The sequence below is a fragment of the Camellia sinensis genome, chromosome 5 (genome assembly GCF_055761805.1).
Source record: "Camellia sinensis isolate YWXY chromosome 5, ASM5576180v1, whole genome shotgun sequence".
In the NCBI taxonomy this organism is placed as follows: Eukaryota; Viridiplantae; Streptophyta; class Magnoliopsida; order Ericales; family Theaceae; genus Camellia; species Camellia sinensis.
In genome coordinates, this window is record NC_138965.1 from 37,928,229 (window position 1) to 37,948,791 (window position 20,563).

At 37.8% G+C, this 20,563-nt stretch overlaps 1 pseudogene across 1 annotated transcript; it reads left to right on the forward strand.

Annotated features, from left to right (window-relative positions):
- The first annotated feature begins 385 nt into the window (after nt 1–385).
- Nucleotides 386–6,338, forward strand: LOC114258057 (disease resistance protein RPV1-like; annotated as a pseudogene). The gene is made up of 3 exons (XR_014329390.1): nt 386–1,176; nt 2,056–3,151; nt 3,398–6,338. The product of XR_014329390.1 is annotated as a disease resistance protein RPV1-like (transcript).
- Nucleotides 6,339–20,563: the final 14,225 nt, after the last annotated feature.

Here is a 20,563-nt window from a genome sequence, read left to right on the forward strand (position 1 = left end):
ATTTAGTTACTATTGTTGTTATTTTAGTTATGATTGAAGATGTTTTGGTTATGGCTCAATTGGTGTTGTGACCCATTTTGGTGGTAGGGTGGTTATAACCTATTGGAATTGTTATTATGTTTCAAATTACGTTTGATTATGTTCCATTGTATTTTTTTAATTATAACTAAAAATATCATAAATTATCATAACTTATATGTGATATATACCCAAAAACAAGAAAAAGAAAAGTGTATTATAAAATGGACCCTTTCAAGTTTTAAAATTATGTTAAATATACTGAATTTGGTAAAAAAATAAAAATAAAAATAAAAATAAAAATCCCCACTTTCTCAGCATTTTTGTCCAACCTTGCTCATCCCACCACTTTTCTCACACATTTGTAACCCCAACTTCCAAGCAGCTTCTTCCATGCCGAAAATGTCCGCACACAGGTGTCCTTAAAATGCCCATTCACACTCGCTTTGAAGCTTCCAGGATAAATCATAAATCAACGGGTAAATTATGGTAGCATTTCCTTACCTTTTTAGATATATGGTTATATATGTATAGTCACATCTCTTATAAAACATATATGATGCCTTGACATATAGCATTAATCCCATCTCATAGCACTTCTGTCGTTAATTCTTTGTGGAGCTTTAATCCAATGGAGATTGTTGGAGCCTAAGATGCCTCTTCTTCGGATTCTCCATGTAGTTATCATGTGTTCTTGAGTTTCAGAGGTGTAGACACTCGCAAGACGTTCACTGACCACCTCTACACAGCTTTAAATCATAGTGGATTTCGCACCTTTAGAGATGATGACGAGATTGAAAGAGGAGAAAATATGAAGTTTGAATTGCAGAAAGCAATTCAAGAGTCGAGGATGTCAATAGTTGTCTTCTCAAAAAACTATGCTTCTTCGAGCTGGTGTCTTGATGAACTTGTGATGATCCTCAAACGTAGAAGGACTACTGGGCATGTAGTGCTACCTGTCTTCTATCATGTGGATCCATCCCATGTGAGGAAGCAAATGGAAAGTTTCGAAGAAGCATTCACGAGGCACGAAGAGAGATTCCATACAGAAGGAGCTGGAAAAAAAGATGAACGGAAGGGCAAGATACAAGAATGGAGAGCAGCACTCAGAGAAGCTGCAGATTTAGCAGGGATGGATTTACAAAATCAAGCTGACGGGTAATTTTCTCTTTTAGCTAAGCATTACTTGCATCGCCCTTTTTTGGGATTTTGTAGTTAAAAGTATTTTTCTTATGAGGGCCTTTTAGATTAAAAATTATTTGATCAAAATTTGGGATGAATTTTTATTTATTTATTTTAAATTCCAAGAGTTTGACATCTTTTAATTTTTAAAATATAACCTCAAATGTAGAAGTTAAATTGTCCTTGAAGGAACATCCAGTTGGTTTCTTTTCAAATCGGTGCAGGTTCACAGGAAGTTCTTCATAATACCCAAATAAAACTTGGATTTATTAACTATGATTTTTTGAGATGGTTCTCCCTTTCAAGCTATTTGAAAAGATCACATGAAGTTGTTCATTTTCAATCATAAAAATTTGGGTTAATCACACCAAGATAGACCCCATTAACTAATAGCTTGCATTACTTTACTTTATTTATGAACTTATATATATTGATTCCTTCAATTATAAAAACCGTACAAAGATGAAAGTGATATGCTTTTAGTAGTTGAGGTGATAAATCATATATATTTACCAATAATTGAGGGGTCTTGGTATTATTAGTCCTAAAATTTCACTGAAAAAAATTAGACTATTCTTAAAAAATTTAATAACTTATAAGCTTACTATATTCTCATAAAATGCAAAACAGGGAAAACAATTTATATTAGAAAAAATAGTATTGATCCAAAACGATGATTGTAAAAGTCCCCCCATCCCCCCTCCCTTTTTTTTTCATCTAGGATTCGTCTAATTGTTTCAAAAAAGACAATAAATAACATAGTCATCTTCTTCATTATTGCATGAGAATTTATAATTAATTTCAAGTCATTGCATTCTTACTGTGCTTTATTTTAAATCTTGATCTTGTCTTTAGACTCGAGTCAAAATTTATCCACAAAATTGTAGAAGTTGTTTCAGACATACTAAGACGCACAATCTTGGCGAATTCCCCCTACTTGATCGGAATACATTCTCGAGCAACAAATATTGGGCTTTGGTTACGAGATGGGTCTAGTGATGTTGGTATAGTCGCAATTTGTGGGATAGGTGGAATAGGAAAGACAACCATTGCCAAATTTCTATATAATTCGAACTTCTCAAAGTTCAAAGAAAGCAGCTTTCTTGCAAATGTAAGCGAAACTCTAAAACAGCCAAATGGTTTACTTCAATTACAAAGACAACTTCTTTCAGATATTTTACAGGGAAGAAAGAAAAAGTTGTATAATGTTGAAGAAGGAATTGTTAAAATTAAAGATGCATTACATTGCAAAAGAGTTCTTATAATTCTTGATGATGTGGATACAATAGACCAACTAGATGCAATACTTGGAATGCGAGATTGGCTTTTTCAAGGTAGTAAAATCATCATAACCACTAAACATGAGCGGTTGCTAAGGGCTCATGAAAGTTTGCCACATTCACAAGGTTGAAAATTTGGTGAGTCCTTAGAGCTCTTTAGTTGGCATGCCTTTGGACAAAACCGTCCCATTGATGGTTTCATAGAGGTCTCAGAAAGGGTGATACAATACTGTGGAGGGCTTCCATTAGCTATAAAAATTTTGGGTTCTTCGCTGTCAGGGAAAAGCTTAAATGTCTGGAAAAGTCAATTGGAGAAATTGAAAGCGATTCCTAATTATCAAGTCATTGAAAAACTCAAAATAAGCTATGACTCTTTACAAGATGACCACGACAAAAATTTATTCCTCCATGTTGCTTGTTTCTTTGTTGGGATGGATGAAGATTGGGTAGTTACAACTCTAGATGGATGTGATTTTTACACAACAGTTGGGATTCAAAATCTCATTGATAGATGTCTGTTAATGATTAATACATGCAAAAAGTTGGTGATGCATCAATTGATTCAAGAAATGGGAAAAGAAATTGTTCGTCAAGAATCACTTAAGGAGCCAGGAGAACGTAGCAGACTTTGGAATCATAAGGATTCCTTCAATGTCTTGAGAGAAAATATTGTAAGAATTAATCCTTCTCCTCATTTATATTTGTATGTATTTCTATAGTTATCAAAAAATGATCCAAACTTAGAAACTTCATACCCAAAAAAAAAAAAAAAAAATCATTTACATTGGTGGTTTTTTTTTTTTAAATGAAAGTTACATAATTTTGTATGAGAATTTTGTATATATATATATATATATATTTTGGGGTATAACATTACTCTTCTTGATCAATGTCATCTCCCTCTTATTCTTTATTAGGGGACAGGAAAAATTGAAGGCCTTATACTTGATATGAACTTTTTGGAAGATAAATATGACAAGACAGTCATTGGTGTCAATAAAAAACGTCATTTTAAAGAATTCCCCAGCACATCTTTGATGTCAAATGTAGGAAATTCATTTAAAAGACGTCGTTTTGGCATCTTCTCCTGGCAGACAGTAGGCATTGCTCTACGAAATTCATATAAGATAGCTTTGGAAGTTGATGCATTTGCAAGGATGCACAAACTAAAACTTTTGCAACTCAAAAATTTACAAGTCAATGGAAGCTTTGAAAATTTTCCGAAAGGATTACGATGGTTGTGTCGGCATGGATTCTCTTTCAACTCTATATGTGATGATTTCCCTTTGGATAACTTGGTTGTTCTGGAGATGCCGTATAGCAACTTGCAAAAGGTTTGGGAAGGAACCAAGGTATGTTACTCATTTGTTTGTTTTCATTTCAATTTTGTTTGAGAATTAAAAGAAACAATAGCCAGCATTTTTTTCTATTACAGTTTCTCGAGTCATTAAAAATCCTTGATCTTAGTTATTCCCATTGCCTTTCCGAAACTCCTGATTTCTTGGAAGTACCCAATCTTGAGCGACTAATACTTGAAAATTGTGCAAGGCTGGTAGAGGTTCATGAATCTATTGGACACCTTCAGAGACTTGTTTTATTAAATTTGAAAAATTGCAAAAATCTAAGGAAGTTTCCAAGAAGCATTGTTATGCTAAAATTTTTGGAAACTCTTGACATCTCAGGTTGCTCAAATATTAAGGAATTGCCAATAGAGATGGGGACTATGGATTCTTTAACAAAGTTTAATGCAAATGGAACTGTCGTAAGTCCATTACTCTCTACCACTAAGGAGGTCAAACCATGGTATTCATTCATCTGGCCTTCTCTATTGAAGCCAAGAAAGAGTGTAGAAATTTCATGGGCCCTTTTTCCACGATCTTTGGTACACTTAAGTCTTGAGGATTGCAATTTATCGGAGGATGCTTTTCCAAAGGATCTTAGCAACCTATCCTCATTGCAGATATTAAATCTAAGCAATAATCCAATTTGTTCCCTCCTGAATTGCATCGGAGGTCTTACTGGACTTCAGATCCTTGTATTGAAAGAGTGTAAAAGGCTTCAATCACTTATAGTGGAGCAGAATTTGAAAGTATTGTCGGTCATTGAATGTACATTGTTGGAGAAAGTTGCATTTCAATCATTTTCATCATCAACCATAGAATTCGAGAACCTTCGTGATGCATATATAAAGTTGCAGAATTTGCAAGAGTTTTACAACTCAAAATGTAGATCTTATTCAGCTCCATTAGCGATGCAATATAATGACTCATGGGAGAATCAATTTGTTATGATGGAGCATTGCAGACCATTACTATTCTTTGATATGTGCGACAATATAGTCGAGGTCGTGGGCGCATTTAAGTTAGAACCCATAGGGAATATTGATGTGGAGATAATGAATAATTTGGGCTTGCCCAATTTTGGATCCATGGGAAGCCCAACTGTTATGCTTTCAAAGATGTACTTAGAGAATCAAAAGAAGCTTCCCCTACAAGTCTCTCTCTCTCTCTCTCTCTCTCTCTCTCTCAAAATAAATAAAAATAAAAATAATAAAAAATTGTAAGGTTAAATTATGGTTTCTTTGGTACAGGGATGTCATGAAGAACACATGTTTTACGCTTATCTTCCGAAAAGCAAGATTCCAACTTGGTTTAATATTAAAAATACAGGATCTTCAATATCTTTTAAAGTGCCATCGCATTTCAGAATTCAAGCCTTGAGTGTGTGTTCTATTTATGCACTTTCCAATAATTCAGAATATCTTGACCATGATTGTGACGCACATACTATTATCAATAATACAACCAATAGTCTGATTTGGAGCCATTCCCCAAATGTCATTGGCATTCCAGAAGCTGATGAGGATATGATGTGGTTAAGTTATTGGAAGTTTGAAAATCAGTTGAAAGGTGGGGATGAACTGAATATTTCAGTGGTTGGAAATGAAGATTTTCAAGTGAAGGAGGTTGGAGTCCATCTTGTACAAGGAGGAAGAAGAGAAGAGTAGCCAATCAACTAGTGGAGTAGCATCCCAATTACAATTCTCTCTCTATGGAAATGTCGTTCCTGGAAATGCTTCTACAGTACATCCGGTGAGCAAAAAAGTCTTCTGCCTCGGATGTCATAAGCCACATTGTTGGATTTGTGACAATCTATAACCTCAACCTTTGTGCACTAACTCGGTAATTGGTTGCTTCGGGACTAGTGAGAGATTGGGTAGGCAATAATTCTTGCTCTTTCTCCTTATAATTATGTTATGTTGTGTGATGATAATATGTTATATGCTGGATATTCTTCATGATGCTAAGGATTTTGAATAACTACTATGAATTTTAGTTCTTTTCTCTGCTTTTGTTGAAGCCATTATTGATTTATTTTTTCTACTTTGGAATTTCTAATATGTTCTTGTAAAATCACCTAGGGGTACCTGTGCGCGTTAAACAGTTTGGACTCTCGAGATCTCTGCGATCTAGTCTCACAAATGAAATGTGAAACATAGATGAGAGTCAAAATTTGGAACCTTTTATTAAAAATCCATTTTATTACAATTTTGTCAAAAATGGATTACGTCATCAGATTTCAAAGTCGCCACCTAATATTTTGGAAAATTAGGAAACTCATGACTCGTGCCAAGGCCACTGTTCGTCATAACCAAAGATGCTTGGTTCAGAATCTTAGGTATGAGAGAAGAAGGTCAATAAGAGCACCCCCGCTCACCCAATCAAAGATCGGCCTTTACTAAACCATGATATGAGTTTTACTTGCTTCATATGTTCATATTTCGATTTATTTAATAGATCCTAAAAAGTTACTATGTGAAGCATACAAGTATAGACTATGTCATTCATCTTGGAACAATTTGAGTTCATGTGTTTTTTGAAAGAGTTTTGAAGATGCATAACTCAAAAAAATTGAATTTACAACATGAAAATCAATATCATTCCAAATTAAGCGACACAACCTTCGTCCATTAGCATTCATGGAGATATACCACATAAGCAAATAGCCACATGGTAGGATGCTAAACATAATAAGAAAATTATGTACAAGCGGGATGCTAAAGCATAACAATTTATATATTTATCGACGTCCCGTGAACAGTTACAAAACAAAGTTAGTAAAATATGCATAATCCTATATACAAAATCCTAATGCAATACAAACACAAGAATGCTTTTAAAGATCCAGTTTCTAAAACATGACATGTGAAACACTGCAAAACATGCGATAGCGCACAAAATCAGGTAATAATTAATTAAAGCTCAAATATGCAAATTTAGCCAGATCTAGGCATGAATCATGCATATAAAAGCATGGATATGCATGGCATGCAAGATATATACATATGTACAGTTAGGGAAATTGATTAAAGAATGCGATAGATAAGAAGTGGGGATGGATAATTATTACAACACTTTACATATTACAAATCCGAGGGAGATGAATAAATATTACAACACAATATAAAAATCCTCACAAACACTCAAAATAAAATAAACATAAAAAAATAACAGCCTCAAGCGCCCCAAAGACCATTAGAGGTTGTTCTTTTCAACGTCGGAAGGCTGTTGGTTTTGCCTAGAGGTCGCAGGCACGGTCATGAAGGTCGTGGGTGCGATGATGTACTTTTTGGTGGCTACCCGGCCAACTAACGGGCCGGGTAGCCCGGTGGGCTTGGCCAAACTCTGTTTTTTTTTGGATTTTCCACAACAATAACAGAACTAAAGCAATATATATGGGAGTCTCAACTCACCACTTTCAATTAGATTACAAAAATGTATAACATAACAAGAAATCAAAGCAAAAGAGCAAAATAAGTAAGAAATGTAAGAAAATGAGAAGTTTCTGAAATTCACCTTCCAAGGAAAGGATGAACTCTTTAGTTCACAAACTCCCTTTTGATCACCCTCACGTGTAGGAAGTGTGTTCTCAAATCCCCAATTCGAAATTATGGAGTTTATGGTATGGAAAGTGGCTAACTCTCTAGTTTTTCTCACTTTCAATCAGTAAACACCCTTCCTTATGATCAAGGCAATTGATCTTTGGCTATATCAAAATTTTTGGAGTGGTTTTGGTGTATAGAAATGAGGAATTTCAATAGCTATGGAAGCTTGGAAGTGTTTCGGCTCAAGATTGCAATTTAGACAATTTTTTCTCTTTTGCTCTCTTTTCTCTCTTACTCTCTTGAATGATGTTCTTCTTCTCTCATTCCATCCTCTCCCTGTTTAATATACAATCTGAATGTATAAGCCATGAAGGAATAAAAAAGTCAAGGAATGGGGGACAAGGTGGAAGACAAAGGTGTTGGGGATGACAAGGATGATAATGATGATCAAGACTTTGTTACTTTTGATTCATCCGTTATGACAAGGCCAAAACCTCTTTTGATAATAGAGGGTAAGTGGACATAATGGAGGATGAGTGGGTGCACTTGAATGGATCATACAATGAGTCAATGAGGTGTCCCAACCGAACCAAAACTAAAAAAAAAAGGGTCTGCTACTGTCGCGGGCCGGGTCAATAAAATATGCTCTTAAGCCCAATTTCAAACGACCATATCTCTCTTATCCGGACTCGGTTTAGGTGATTCTTGAGTCTAAATTGAAGCATCAGAAGTCTACTTTCCAATGGTGGTGGCCTAACATCTAAATTCCAAGTTTACAAATATATATGCCTAATTTAGTAAAGGTTGTTCATTTATTTCTTAACGATTTGATGCTCATCCTTTTCCTAAACTAGTTTTCTTCCATCTCCTCCTATTTCCTTCAACTCCAAACCTATAAAGAAGATGTTTTTAAATATTTTTCAAAGAGTTCACCTCCCTTCCATTTATCTCCACTTTGTACTTACTCGATTTACTGAAAAGTGCAATAGTTTAATCGAAATGGGAGCCTCGGAACATCATAGAAACATTTGGAAAAATATTTTGAAAAGAGGGTTTTAAGGTCTAAAATAGTTTGGCCAAAATGGGTGTAAGATTTTTGAGAAAAAACCAAATTCCATTTTTCTTATTGAGAATTTTGTGAGAAACACCTTTTTGTTATTCATCATAAGGCGGTCAAAAGAAAGCGCCCAAGTCTTAGAGCTGGTTAAAATGGGGTGTCTACAGTTTCCCTCTTTGATAGAGCTCGGAGTCATTTCATGACGTGAGTGAATGTCAAAGCTCGAAGACAGCCCTTTTGACAAGGCCGTAAGATTCGAGCAAACAAACAAGATGCAACGCAAGTGGTTGAACCTGAAGGTTGCCTACACATCCCATTGGAAAGAATCAAACCAGCGTAGTTCAGGGACAGAATGCAAATGACATGCTTGGCTTACAATTTGAAAGTTGGACTCACACACTTTGCGTAGCCGGTTGTTTTGAAAATTCATGATTATGTAATAGGATTCAATGTTGTGGCGTGATGACAAAGATATGAAGCTAGTAATATATGAGACAAGCCTTGTGCAAATGATATAAAGCATAACAGAGGGTATAATGCATATAAATGTGCCACAACACAAATAATAAAGAGAGTGCATTGCATACAAGTGTGCCATATCATTGCATTAAATGTGCCACAACTCAGTTGATCGAAGAAAGGTGAACTCAAAATCCAAACACATCTCACGTGAGAGGAGAAATAGTGAACCTAAGATCCAAATGCATTTCACGCGAGAGAAGAAAATAATGAACTTGAGGAGGTATAGTTGTGTAACCAATAGCTGTTCCTAGTGGTATTTCATACGAAAAGGGAGAATGTTTTAACTGGATAAATATCAAATCCTAACATGTTTCACGTGAAATGTGAAAATGTGGTGTAACCAACAAGCATATCTAATCGTATCTCATACGGAAAGGGGAAGGTTTTAACTAGGTAAACATCTAATTCTAACACGTTTCACATGAAAAGTGAAAATGTGGTGTAACCAACAAACATACCTAATTGTATCTCATACGGAAAGAGAGAAGGTTTTAAGCAGGTAAACATCAAATCCTAAAATGTTTCACGTGAAAGGTGAAAATTTAGTGTAACCAACAAGCATACATAACTGTATCTCATATGGAAAAGGGGAAGGTTTTAACGAGGTAAACATCAAATCCTAACACATTTCACGTGAAAGGTGAAAATATGGTGTAACCAACAAACATACCTAACCGTATTTCATACAGAAATGGGGAAGGTTTTAACCAGGTAGACATCAAACCCTAACACGTTTCTCATGAAATGTGAAAATGTGGTGTAACCAACAAGCGTACCTAACTATATCTCATAAGGAAAGGGGAAAGGTTTTAACAAGGTAAAATCAAATCCTAACACGTTTTATGTGAAAGGTGAAATGTGGTGTAACCAACAAGCAAAGGTGAAAATCCTAACACGTTTCATGTGAAATGAGCAAAGGTGATGTAACCAACAAGCATACCTAATCGTATCTCATACGGAGAGGGGGAAGGTTTTAACCAAGTAAACATCAAATCCTAACACGTTTCATGTGAAAGGTGAAAATGTGGTGTAACCATTAAGCAAAGGTGTAAATCCTAACAGGTTTCTGTAACACGGCCGCGAGGGACCCCGCTACAGTTCGGACTCGATTTGTGTCACGGTTCTTTAATCTGAACCAAAGAGTCCAAATCCGGCAAATCGTTTTGAGAAAACAGATTTTTAGAAAAGAAGTGCCAAACATGGACTGCTTTGCCAGATACAGAGTCGCCACCTAAATATTTTTTATGGGGGAATTTAGGAAACCCTGACTCGGTGCCAAAGGCCACGTGTCCGTCATCACCAAAGTTGCCTCGGCTCGGGAACTTGGGTACGATTGGGGAAGGTCACTTCGTGAGCACCCCCGCTCGCCCGATCAAAGATCGGCCTCTACTAACCATGATATCAAGTTTTGAAAACATTGTGTGTTCTTATTCCGGTTATTAGCCTAGATTACTATGTGATGCGCACAGCATACAAGTATAGACTGGATCGCCTAAATTGGAACAAAACATTTCATGTTGTTTGTTTGAAAATGGTTTGATGGTGCTACTCGCAAGTAGGCTAAGACGTGAATTTGCCACCCTCGGGTGGGCTTAGAAAAGATGGTTTTGCCACTATCTAGTGGGCTTAAAACAAACATTTGATGAATTGTTCCAATTCAGATAACCCAACCTTCACCCACAGGCATTTAGGCAGTTATATCATATAAGCAATTAGCCTCATAGTAAGCATGCTATCATGGCAGTCACTCACACACATGCAAGGATGCTAAAGCATAAAAGCTCACCTAGTACTCCAAGCCAAAACAGAAACTAGTTAGTAATCATACTAGTACTCCAAGCCAAAACAGAAACTAGTTAGTAATCATATGCATGATCCTAGTTCATGTTAAAAATGGCTAATGCAACACATGCAAAGATGCAATCTAAACGGGCTCGGCTATCCTAAAGATGGCATGTGAGATGCTGTAACTAACAGGTACTCGACTTGGAATTGAAATACAAGTGCAGTTAGCATGATGTGCCGAGCCCGGTGCATGTAAGACAAATGTATGGATGCACGCATGCTATCATACTGTTATGCTAATTTAAATATGCCCTAGTCTACCATCATAAGCAGGTAAGTAAAAGGGAGAAAGAAGTGGAGATTGGAAGACATGCACACACGCACCGACACTTATTACAAATGCGCCCTCACTCGGAGGGACTGAATAAATATTACAGTCCGAATAAATAACTAATTACTTAATTAATTATTACAGAATTCCTATTTAATTAACAAATTAAATGCAAAGGGAAGGCGGCCACGGCCCCCGCCTCGGGATGCGCGAATGATGCATGCTTGACCCATATCGCCCGGAAACTCGCTGCCATAGCACTGTTGCCTCTATTTACACTGCCTAGCTCCTCTGAAAACTGCACAAGTCTCATGATATGTTCTTTGCACACTGTGGAACACCACCGGCTGGGAGGGATGGCCATCGGCCTCGGAGGATGACCACCGGCCACAGATGAAGTTATCGGTCATTGATAAATTGCCGGTCGACACTGTATTTAGCCGACCGGCCAAAGCTTCCTGCAGAACCTGCAATTGGCAGCAGCAGAGGGCAAGCAGTGTATGGCATGAAATTTTTAGGCAAATATATGCATGGACACACTTCCTATCATGTAATGGACTGAAGGGAGCATGGCCCTTGACCCTTGGGCCACCTATCACGCATTTCGATGCATGATGGCCAAAGAGTCAAGTATGCATTTCAATGTCAAATGCAATGCACACAAAACATACAAGGGACCCAACCTCAATCATGGTTGATCAAGAGGCGAGGCAATGCACAACAATGCACATGCGACCTAAGCATGCAAGCAAACATACAAGCATGCAATGCAACTATATGGCACACACAATGCTAACAACATAACATGCACAACGCATTGAAACATGGCATACACAATGCAAGATGGACTTATACCAATGTGAGTGGACCTCAGCCGCACTCACATCAGTGGCCATGAGATGAAAATGAGACACTCGAAATGCGTGCACATATGCACGCAAACCGAGGACCGAACCTAAGGCACGAATGCCACTCTACCAAAGCATGGCAAGGCATGGAATGTGATATGCAAACATGCAAATTCCAGTGGAAAAAAGTGATGCAAAACAGCCCCGAATCATGGCAAAATGATACCCGATGCATGGAACGAGTCCCGAAACATGAATTTTGGCGCATGAAATGGCCTATAGCTATGCAATGCATGCATAATTTGAACATGAAGTATGAAGACAGAAGCTAGGAAGCCCAAAAACAAGCATGTTTACAGTTTAAAGAATGGCCAAACATGGAACACAAATGAGGCTAGATTAGCATACAAAAATGGGGCCAAGAGAGGGGTAATGAAGCAACTCACAAATGCTGGCCCCAAACAGAGAAGGGGCCTTCTACAATATTGAAGAGGGACCAAAAATATAATGTTTTACAGTTGATGGCCAAGCCCAAAACAGTATACAAGTATGCTCAAAATACTATGCAAGATAATGGCATCAAGAGAGCTATAACATGAAGTATAAAAAGGATGTCCCAAACAGCCATAGACCCTCAATGAAACATGAAGAGGGGGTCAAAATAGGTCCATTTTCAGTTCGGACCAAAGTCCAAAAACAGAGACACAATAGGCTAATAAATCATGCAAAAATGGGGACCAAAGAGGGGTATAATGACAAGTGGCACATGGAGGTCCCAAACAATGATGAGCCCTTCTTCAATGTTGAAGAAAGGCTCAAAATAAGCCTATCTACAGTTTACATCATGCTCCAAAACAGATCATACATAGGCCAAAAATACTATGCAAGATTATGGCATACAAAGGGGTAATGAAGCAAGTGCAAGATGGGAGTCCCAAACGACAAAAGTCCCTTAATGAAACATGAAATAGAGCTAAAAAAAACACTACTTTCAGTTATGGCCGGAGCTCAGATATACAAGAAAGAGAGGCTAAGAAATGTTGCAAAAAATGAGCTAGAAAGAGGGAAATGGTAACTCACCCTTGTAGACCAATGTTTAGCAACTTCTTGGACCAAATTTGCTTCCTCCTAGCCTCTGAGAAGACCTCCAAGCTGCTGGAAATGGAAGTGGTGGTGTGGTGCTAGGTGATGGTGTGTAAAAATGGTTAAGAACTTAAGGGGTTTTGAGGTTTAGAGTAGAGAGAGAGAGAGAGATTTAATGTGAGAGGCTTATACCAAAATCTATCACCCTTAAACCAGAGCTGGAGCTGCTGGTTTTATAAGCAAAGAGGTGGAAAAAAAAGAGGGGGAAAAATTGGGGGGGGGGGGGAAACAATTCAAGTTTCCCCCAAAAAAGGCCAAAAAGTGGGATAGAAAGGCAAGTGGTAGCTTCTGGACTTAAATGGTCGAGAGCCCTTCAACAAAGTTGAAGAAGGGCTCAAAACAAGACACTTTGTAGTTTATTACCAAGTCCGAAACAGCTCACAAGTAAGCCTAAAATACCGTGCAAAAATAGACCTAAAAGAGCGTTAAAGAAGTAAGTGATAGGAGGAGATCTCAAACAGCAAAAGGTCCTTAATCAAACATGAAAAGGACCTCAAAATATGACTATCTCAAGTTCGGGTCAGAGCCCAAAAATGCAGAATGAAGGTTCGGGAGCCAAAACACGCAGTTCAGGGCCCCGAAAGTGGGCTGTTAGGCACCGGGAGTGGTGTACGACCACGAAGTTGGTTTCTGGAGCCTCAGTGTCCCTCAAAAGGGAGAAAATAAGATGCATGCCAAAAACCGAGGCAAACGGAGGTGGTTGAGCGGTCCCGAACCGAGGCACACGGCCAACGGCTCCGAAAATCGAGAAACCGGACTCCAAACAGGCGAAATGGCTTACGACCACAAAACGTAGCCTACGGCCACTGAGAGATGGTCTATGAGACCTCTCCCTCCCTTCGGGAAGAGAAACAGAGAAAATCGAGCCTAGTTCGTAAACCGAGGCAAGACACGAAAGAGCCCGGAAGTTTGGAGGTAAGGCTCGCAGTCGAGACTCTGAAACTTCTGAGTGAGCACAATATGCAACATCACCAAGTGCTCAATCGGTGACGTCTGAGTCTTAAGGTCGGTCAAAAATGGGGTGTCTACAGTTTCACGTAAAAAGAGCAAACGTGGTGTAACCAACAGGCGTACCTACCCATATCTTATACGGAGATAGGGAAGGTTTTAATCAATAAAACATCAAATCCTAATACGTTTTACGTGAAAGGTGAAATGTGGTGTAACCAACAGACAAAGATGAAAATCCTAATATGTTTCACGTGAAAGGAGCAAAGGTGGTGTAACCAACGGGCGTACCTAACTGTATCTCAGACGGAGAGGGAAAAGTTTTAACAGAGTAAACATCAAATCCTAACACATTTCACGTGAAAGGTGAAAATGTGGTGTAACCAACAAGAAAATGTGAAAGTCCTAACATGTTTCACGTGAAAGGAGTGAAGGCGGTGTAACAAACTGGCGCACCTACTCATATCTGATATGGAGAAGGGAAAGGTTTTAACCAAGTAAATATCAAATCCTAACACGTTTCACGTGAAAGGTGAAAATGTGGTGTAACCAATAAGTATACCTAACCATATCTCATATGGAAAGATGGAAGGTTTTAACCAGATAAAAGTCAAATCCTAACACGTTTCATGTGAAAGGAGCAAAGGTGGTATAACCAACAAGCGTACCTAACCGTGTCTCGTACGGAGAGGGGGAAGGTTTTAACTAGGTAAACGTCAAATCCTAATACGTTTCACTTGAAAGGAGCAAATGTGGCATAACCAACAGGCATACCTAACCGTATCTCATACGGAAAGGGAGAAGGTTTTAACCTGGTAAACGTTAAATCTTAACACGTTTCACATGAAAGGAGCAAAGATGGTGCAACCAATAGGCGTACCTTATCGTATCTCATACGGAAAGGGGGGAGGTTTTATCCGAAAAACGTCAAATCCAAACACGTTCCACGTGAAAGGAGAAAAGGTGGTGTAACCAACAAGCGTACGTAACCGTATCTCATACGGAGAGGTGAAAGGTTTTATCCGAAAAAAAGTCAAATCCAAACACGTTTCACATGAAAAGACCAAAGGTGGTGTAACCAAGTGGTGTACCTAACTGTATCTCATACGGAGAGGGGGGAAGGTTTTATCTGGGAAAACGTCAAATCCAAACACGTTTCACGTGAAAGGAGCAAAGGTGGTGTAACCAACAGGTGTACCTAACTGTATCTCATACAGAGAGAGATGGGGGGAGAGGGAAAGTTTTAACCATGCAAACGCCAAATCCTAACACGTTTCACATGAAAGGAGCAAAGGTGGTGTAACCAACAGGCGTACCTAACTGTATCTCATACGGAGAGGGCGAAGGTTTTAATCGGGTAAACGATGTACAAAGGCATTAGTATACACAACAAAAGTATACATATACATCAATATACATACACATATAAAGTATATACAAGTAGATACATATACATACAAAATATAAACATCTATATACATGTCTCTATTCCCTCTCCTATTTTTGTCTCTCTCTCTTCTTTCATCTACTTTGAGCACCATGTTTGGCGTGCTATTTCAACAAATACGTCACCTGACCGACTGAGCTAGACCCTCGATTTTTTCAACGATTGCCTCGGCACCTCACCCCCTTGTCTTCATCTCCTTCCTCATTTTCTGCTTAAACCAAAGCCTGTAAGAGAGGCAGAGCAAAAAGCTGCAAATTCTCTCTGCCACCACTCTACAATGCCTTTCTTTTGCATTACTTTCCTCTAACATAGCCTCTTCTCGCGATTCTCTCACTTTCTTTCCAGACCTCAACGAGTCCACGATAGAGATAGCTGGTTCTGACTCCCTTGAACCTCAACTGCACATCCCTCCTCCTTCCCCTGTTTTTAGTTTTCTAGTGATATCAGTTGAGCAAATAATGACAACACAGTCTGAGATCGAGGCTAACTTGTATACGCTGAGGTCATGTGTGGAGACTGTGACTGCGATCTCTAACTTGTCCAGTTGATTGCAGAACAGAACGTTTGAAGTGTATCAACTGTCAGCGCAACTCTTCCTGCTTCAGCGTATGTATAAAGATGCTTGACAAGAGATTAGCACACTGAAGAAGGAGAATAAAGAGATGAAACAACATGCCACCTCTATGGCCCGATTAGGAGTACCTTCGCACTCTGCATTTGATGGCCAGCGGGGAATAATCTCCTTCGGAGGCTTTGTGAATACAGAGATAGAGTCCTCTAGGGCTTCGAAAAAATGAAGATGAAGTGAGATTATAGGTGAAGTCGATTGACGAAGTTGTGTGTAAATGATACCGGTTGTAATCTTCGCCGTTGAGCTGTTGCCGGAAAATTGAGAAAATGCCATTCTTTCCGTTTTTTAAAAATTTTTGTTTTTGTTTTTGTTTTTGCTTAGGAAGGAGCACCAATCCTTCAAAATTTTCTTTTTTTTTGTTTCAAAATTTCTTCCTCTTTTTGTAATGCTGTAATCGAGGGAGGTTCACCCTGGAATATAAATAAAAAAAATTCATTTTTGCACATCAAGGCGTGAATGGCTTTGCACTTGAGTTTGAAAATAGTTTATTGAATTTGAATTTGAGAATGATTGAATTTGAATGAATTTCTGAATTGGACATTGACTAACCAAAAATCAAAGAAAGACTCAATCGAAGAAGAACAGAGCACAAAAAAAAAAAAAAAAAAAAAAAATTCCAAACAGACCTATTTACACTCACTGGAATAAAAGGGACTCAAAACAAAACTCTAAAAGATAAGCCATTGAGCTTTACGCAAATTCTGTAGTTTTCCCATTTTGGGTTCATAAATTGGCCTATCGGCAGATTGAGTGACCGGCCGGTTGACATAAACATGAAACACACCTTGAGTCAACTGAAATCTAGATGGTCGACTGAATGGTTAGCCGGCCAGCTGAAATACGAACATAGGACTTGAGAGTGCGGGGAGAAGATGAAATTCCTGGCTCGACTATGCCCCTAGTTCATTGCTTTGACATTTTTTTTTAACTAAAAAGATTTTGACCAACATGAGAGTTAGATTAACATGTTTGTTCAACTTTGTGTTTTGAAATCATGTAAGCTAAGCTGTGAGCACTGAAAATGTTCCTTTTTTGAGTCCAAGAATGGTCCAATTTTGCGAAAATGGAATAATTTTTTAGAAAATAAGTCGACTTTATTAAAAAAAAAAACTAAAAATTGTTTTCGAACATGGGATTAACCCTTGAGATGCACAAACTCAAATTAGATAACCCGGGCAAGATCTGTCTTACAACTAAATCGGAATAGGACAACCGAATTAAACGGAGATGAGCTAATTGAATATGGATAGGATAGCCAAGTTGAATAAGGATACACCAATCAAACATGGATGAGACAAGCAAGTTGAAAATGGTTAGGGCCGAACTTCGCGATGAAGCTGCGTACGTATCCCAAAGATAGGAATCAGGCCTTACGTAGTTCACGGGTAAGGCTCACTCCAGTATTTTGACTTTCCTTTTGTGATAACCTTGTCCTATGCTATGTTAATTAATCATGATTATGTTTGTAATTATGTTCTTGATTTGAATTTGGGTGTTAATTGCATGATTATATGTGATTTTGGCTTTGTATCTGTTCACCGTAGAAAGATTTGTTCAACTTACTGTTATAAACTGAAAATTGAAGGCCTTATTGGCCACAGAAACCAAAATTGACTACACCATTGTGATTAACGTAATTTTCAGAGTCTACAGTGAAATTTAATTGAAAACTGATTCGGAGCAAATTAATTAGTTTAAATGGAATTAATTAAGCACCATTGATTAGTTCTAATTAAGTGTGATTAGTAAAAGCCTATATAAATGAGCTAAGTATGCTTAAGCTCATATTTTTGTGCTCAAATTAGATTCTACATTCTAGAGAGAGAGAGAGAGAGTGAACCGAATTTAGAGAGAGAAAGGAGCCATTTTTGAAGATTTTGCAAGAGAACTCAAATTTTGGAAGGCTAGGCTGTAGGACTAGCTAAAATTGTGAAGATTGAAGCTCCTAGGTGAGTAATTGAGCATAAATTCATGAGTTTGAGTTTGTATTTTTGTGAATTCAAAGTTAAAAGGTAATCAAGAACAAGAATTAAGTTGAATTTGATGAATTTGAAGTTTGTATGTACATGCATGCAAAGAATTGTCATGAGTTTGCATATTTGAGTACAAACATGCATTTTATGATGAATTAAAGACTATTTGGCACATGCAAGCATGAATTATCATGATATGAATCTCAATTTTAAGGAGTTATGTCATCAAGGAAAGAATTGAAAGATGATCTCTGAAGTGATGAAGGATTTGGCACCAATTGCATATCCAAGCATGATAATGTTGAGTTTCATGAAGTTGGTCATCATTTGTATTATTTAAGTTGAAAATGAAGCTTATATTTCGCATGCATGTATAATTCAAAATGATATGGAAATTAATTTGCATGAGTTTTGAAATTACAAAAGAGTTTGTGATGATTTGAAATGTGGATAATGATTTTTGGACAATTGGTCTTAATTTATCCAAGTTCTTATGATACACAATGTTTTTCTATGATTTGGCATTGATTTGCAAACTTTGGAACCTTTGAAATATGTTTTTGAGTTTCAAATTGAATTTTGGAAAACCCAGAATTCGTCGTGTCCGCTCGATAGGGAAAATTGCCGTTCGAGCGTAAAATGTTAGCTTCCAGAAGTTTTGCAGACGTTGATATCCGCTCGAGCGCCTAGTCACATGTTTTGACTCTCAGCTCGAGTGTCCAAAGTTACGCTCGAGCGCAAAAATGAGGCAACCAATACTTTTGCAGACCAAAGGGTTCCGCTCGAGCTGCCAAAGCTGTGCTCGAGCGGAGAGCCCTGTTTCAGAAATTTTGAAAGGTTGTTTTAAGATTGGTTTTCCCTTCTCTTTCATTTCTAAGCACTCTTAGACATACATTGAGCATTGTAAATGACCAAAAAGGATAAGAAAGAGGCCTAAGAGGAATATATATATATATATATATTAAGAACGGATTGAATCGCTTGTGACCCATTATGTTTATGACATATGTAGGGTCAAGCGCAAGGGAAAATCATCCAACAAATCACTATGAGTAATATCTTAGTAAAGATATGTTCTAGTACGTTATTTTACAAACGTTACTTCTGTATGAGCCTTATGGATTTGTATGTTGAATTATGGATGAATATTCCCAATGACAGTCTTTTGCATAAGAGCAATTGAATACAGATATGATCATGATCAAGGGTACGAGACACACATGGATACGAATATGGAAATGAATTGGGCCTAAGGCCGTTTGATTGCAATGATGGGCCAAAGGCCGTTTGACATAAATGATTAGGCCAAAGGCTATTTGATATGAATGATGGGCCAAAGGCCGTTTGAATATTATGATTGGGTCAAAGGCCGTTTGATATGAATGATGGCCCAAAGGCCGTTTGACATAAATGATTAGGCTAAAGGCCGTTTGTATATTATAATTGGGCCAAAGGCCGTTTGATGTGAATGATTGGGGCGAAGGCCATTTTACACGAATGAATTGGACCCAAGGCCGCTCGATGTATTAGATGGAAACATAATTGGGCTTATGGCCGTTTGATATGTTTGCTACAAGTTTCATTCATGCAACTCCTTTATTTTGATATTATTCACTGGGCTATCGCTCACTCACATTTACGTGTATGTAGGTGAGCAAAGAGATGTCCAAACCCAGCCTCAGTGAAAGATATGAGAGGAAGTTAAGTTGTGGAGTAAGTCCGAATGTCTCACGCATGAGACGTTATTTTCTTTTGTTCACTATTTTGTTACCCTGGTGAATATATGGATCATCATGTACATAAGCTTTTTGTTTGGTTGACTACATGTTTGAAAGTTCCTGGACATATAAGATGTTATTTTTGTCTACATGTGTGTGTTATTATAGATTGTTAATGGAGTGTTTTGCTTTACCATGTAAGCATAGCTCATTGGACAAAATTTTTAAGTCTGTTTCCATTTTGGCCCCTCATTCTATTGAAAATATGTTTGATCAGGTTTGAGGCCATAGGTAATCCCTTGATTACTGGCCGGTTATGACTTTAATCCATAGGGACGGGTTCAGGTTATGACACCTTTTGTGCTCTAACTTTTGCCAAAGCCCCCCTTTTGGGTTTTCAACCTTGCGAGCTTTTTTTTTTCTTCTTTTTTTTTGCTCTAACTTTTGCTTGGATCACCCTTCCAGATTTTTGACCAACCGAGCCTCTCAAGGATTGTACCTTGTAGTTTGTCCATGTTGATTGGTTGTGAGATCTGTAAACCATCTAAATCCATTAGAATAGATGTTCTTCCTAACCAGATAGTCTTGATGATGTAGGGTAGGGACCCATCCAATTGAGTTTGAATCTGTCCCTAGTGTGGTGGATAGGAACTTGAATGTCCTTTAGCAATAAATCTCCTTCTCTCACATTCCGGGATTTGACTTTCTGGGCAGTCTTCATTAGAAAACAATCCAGTTTTAAATCTTCGATCACATCCGACCTTATTACCCCTAGTTCAAGGGTTACTTCCAATC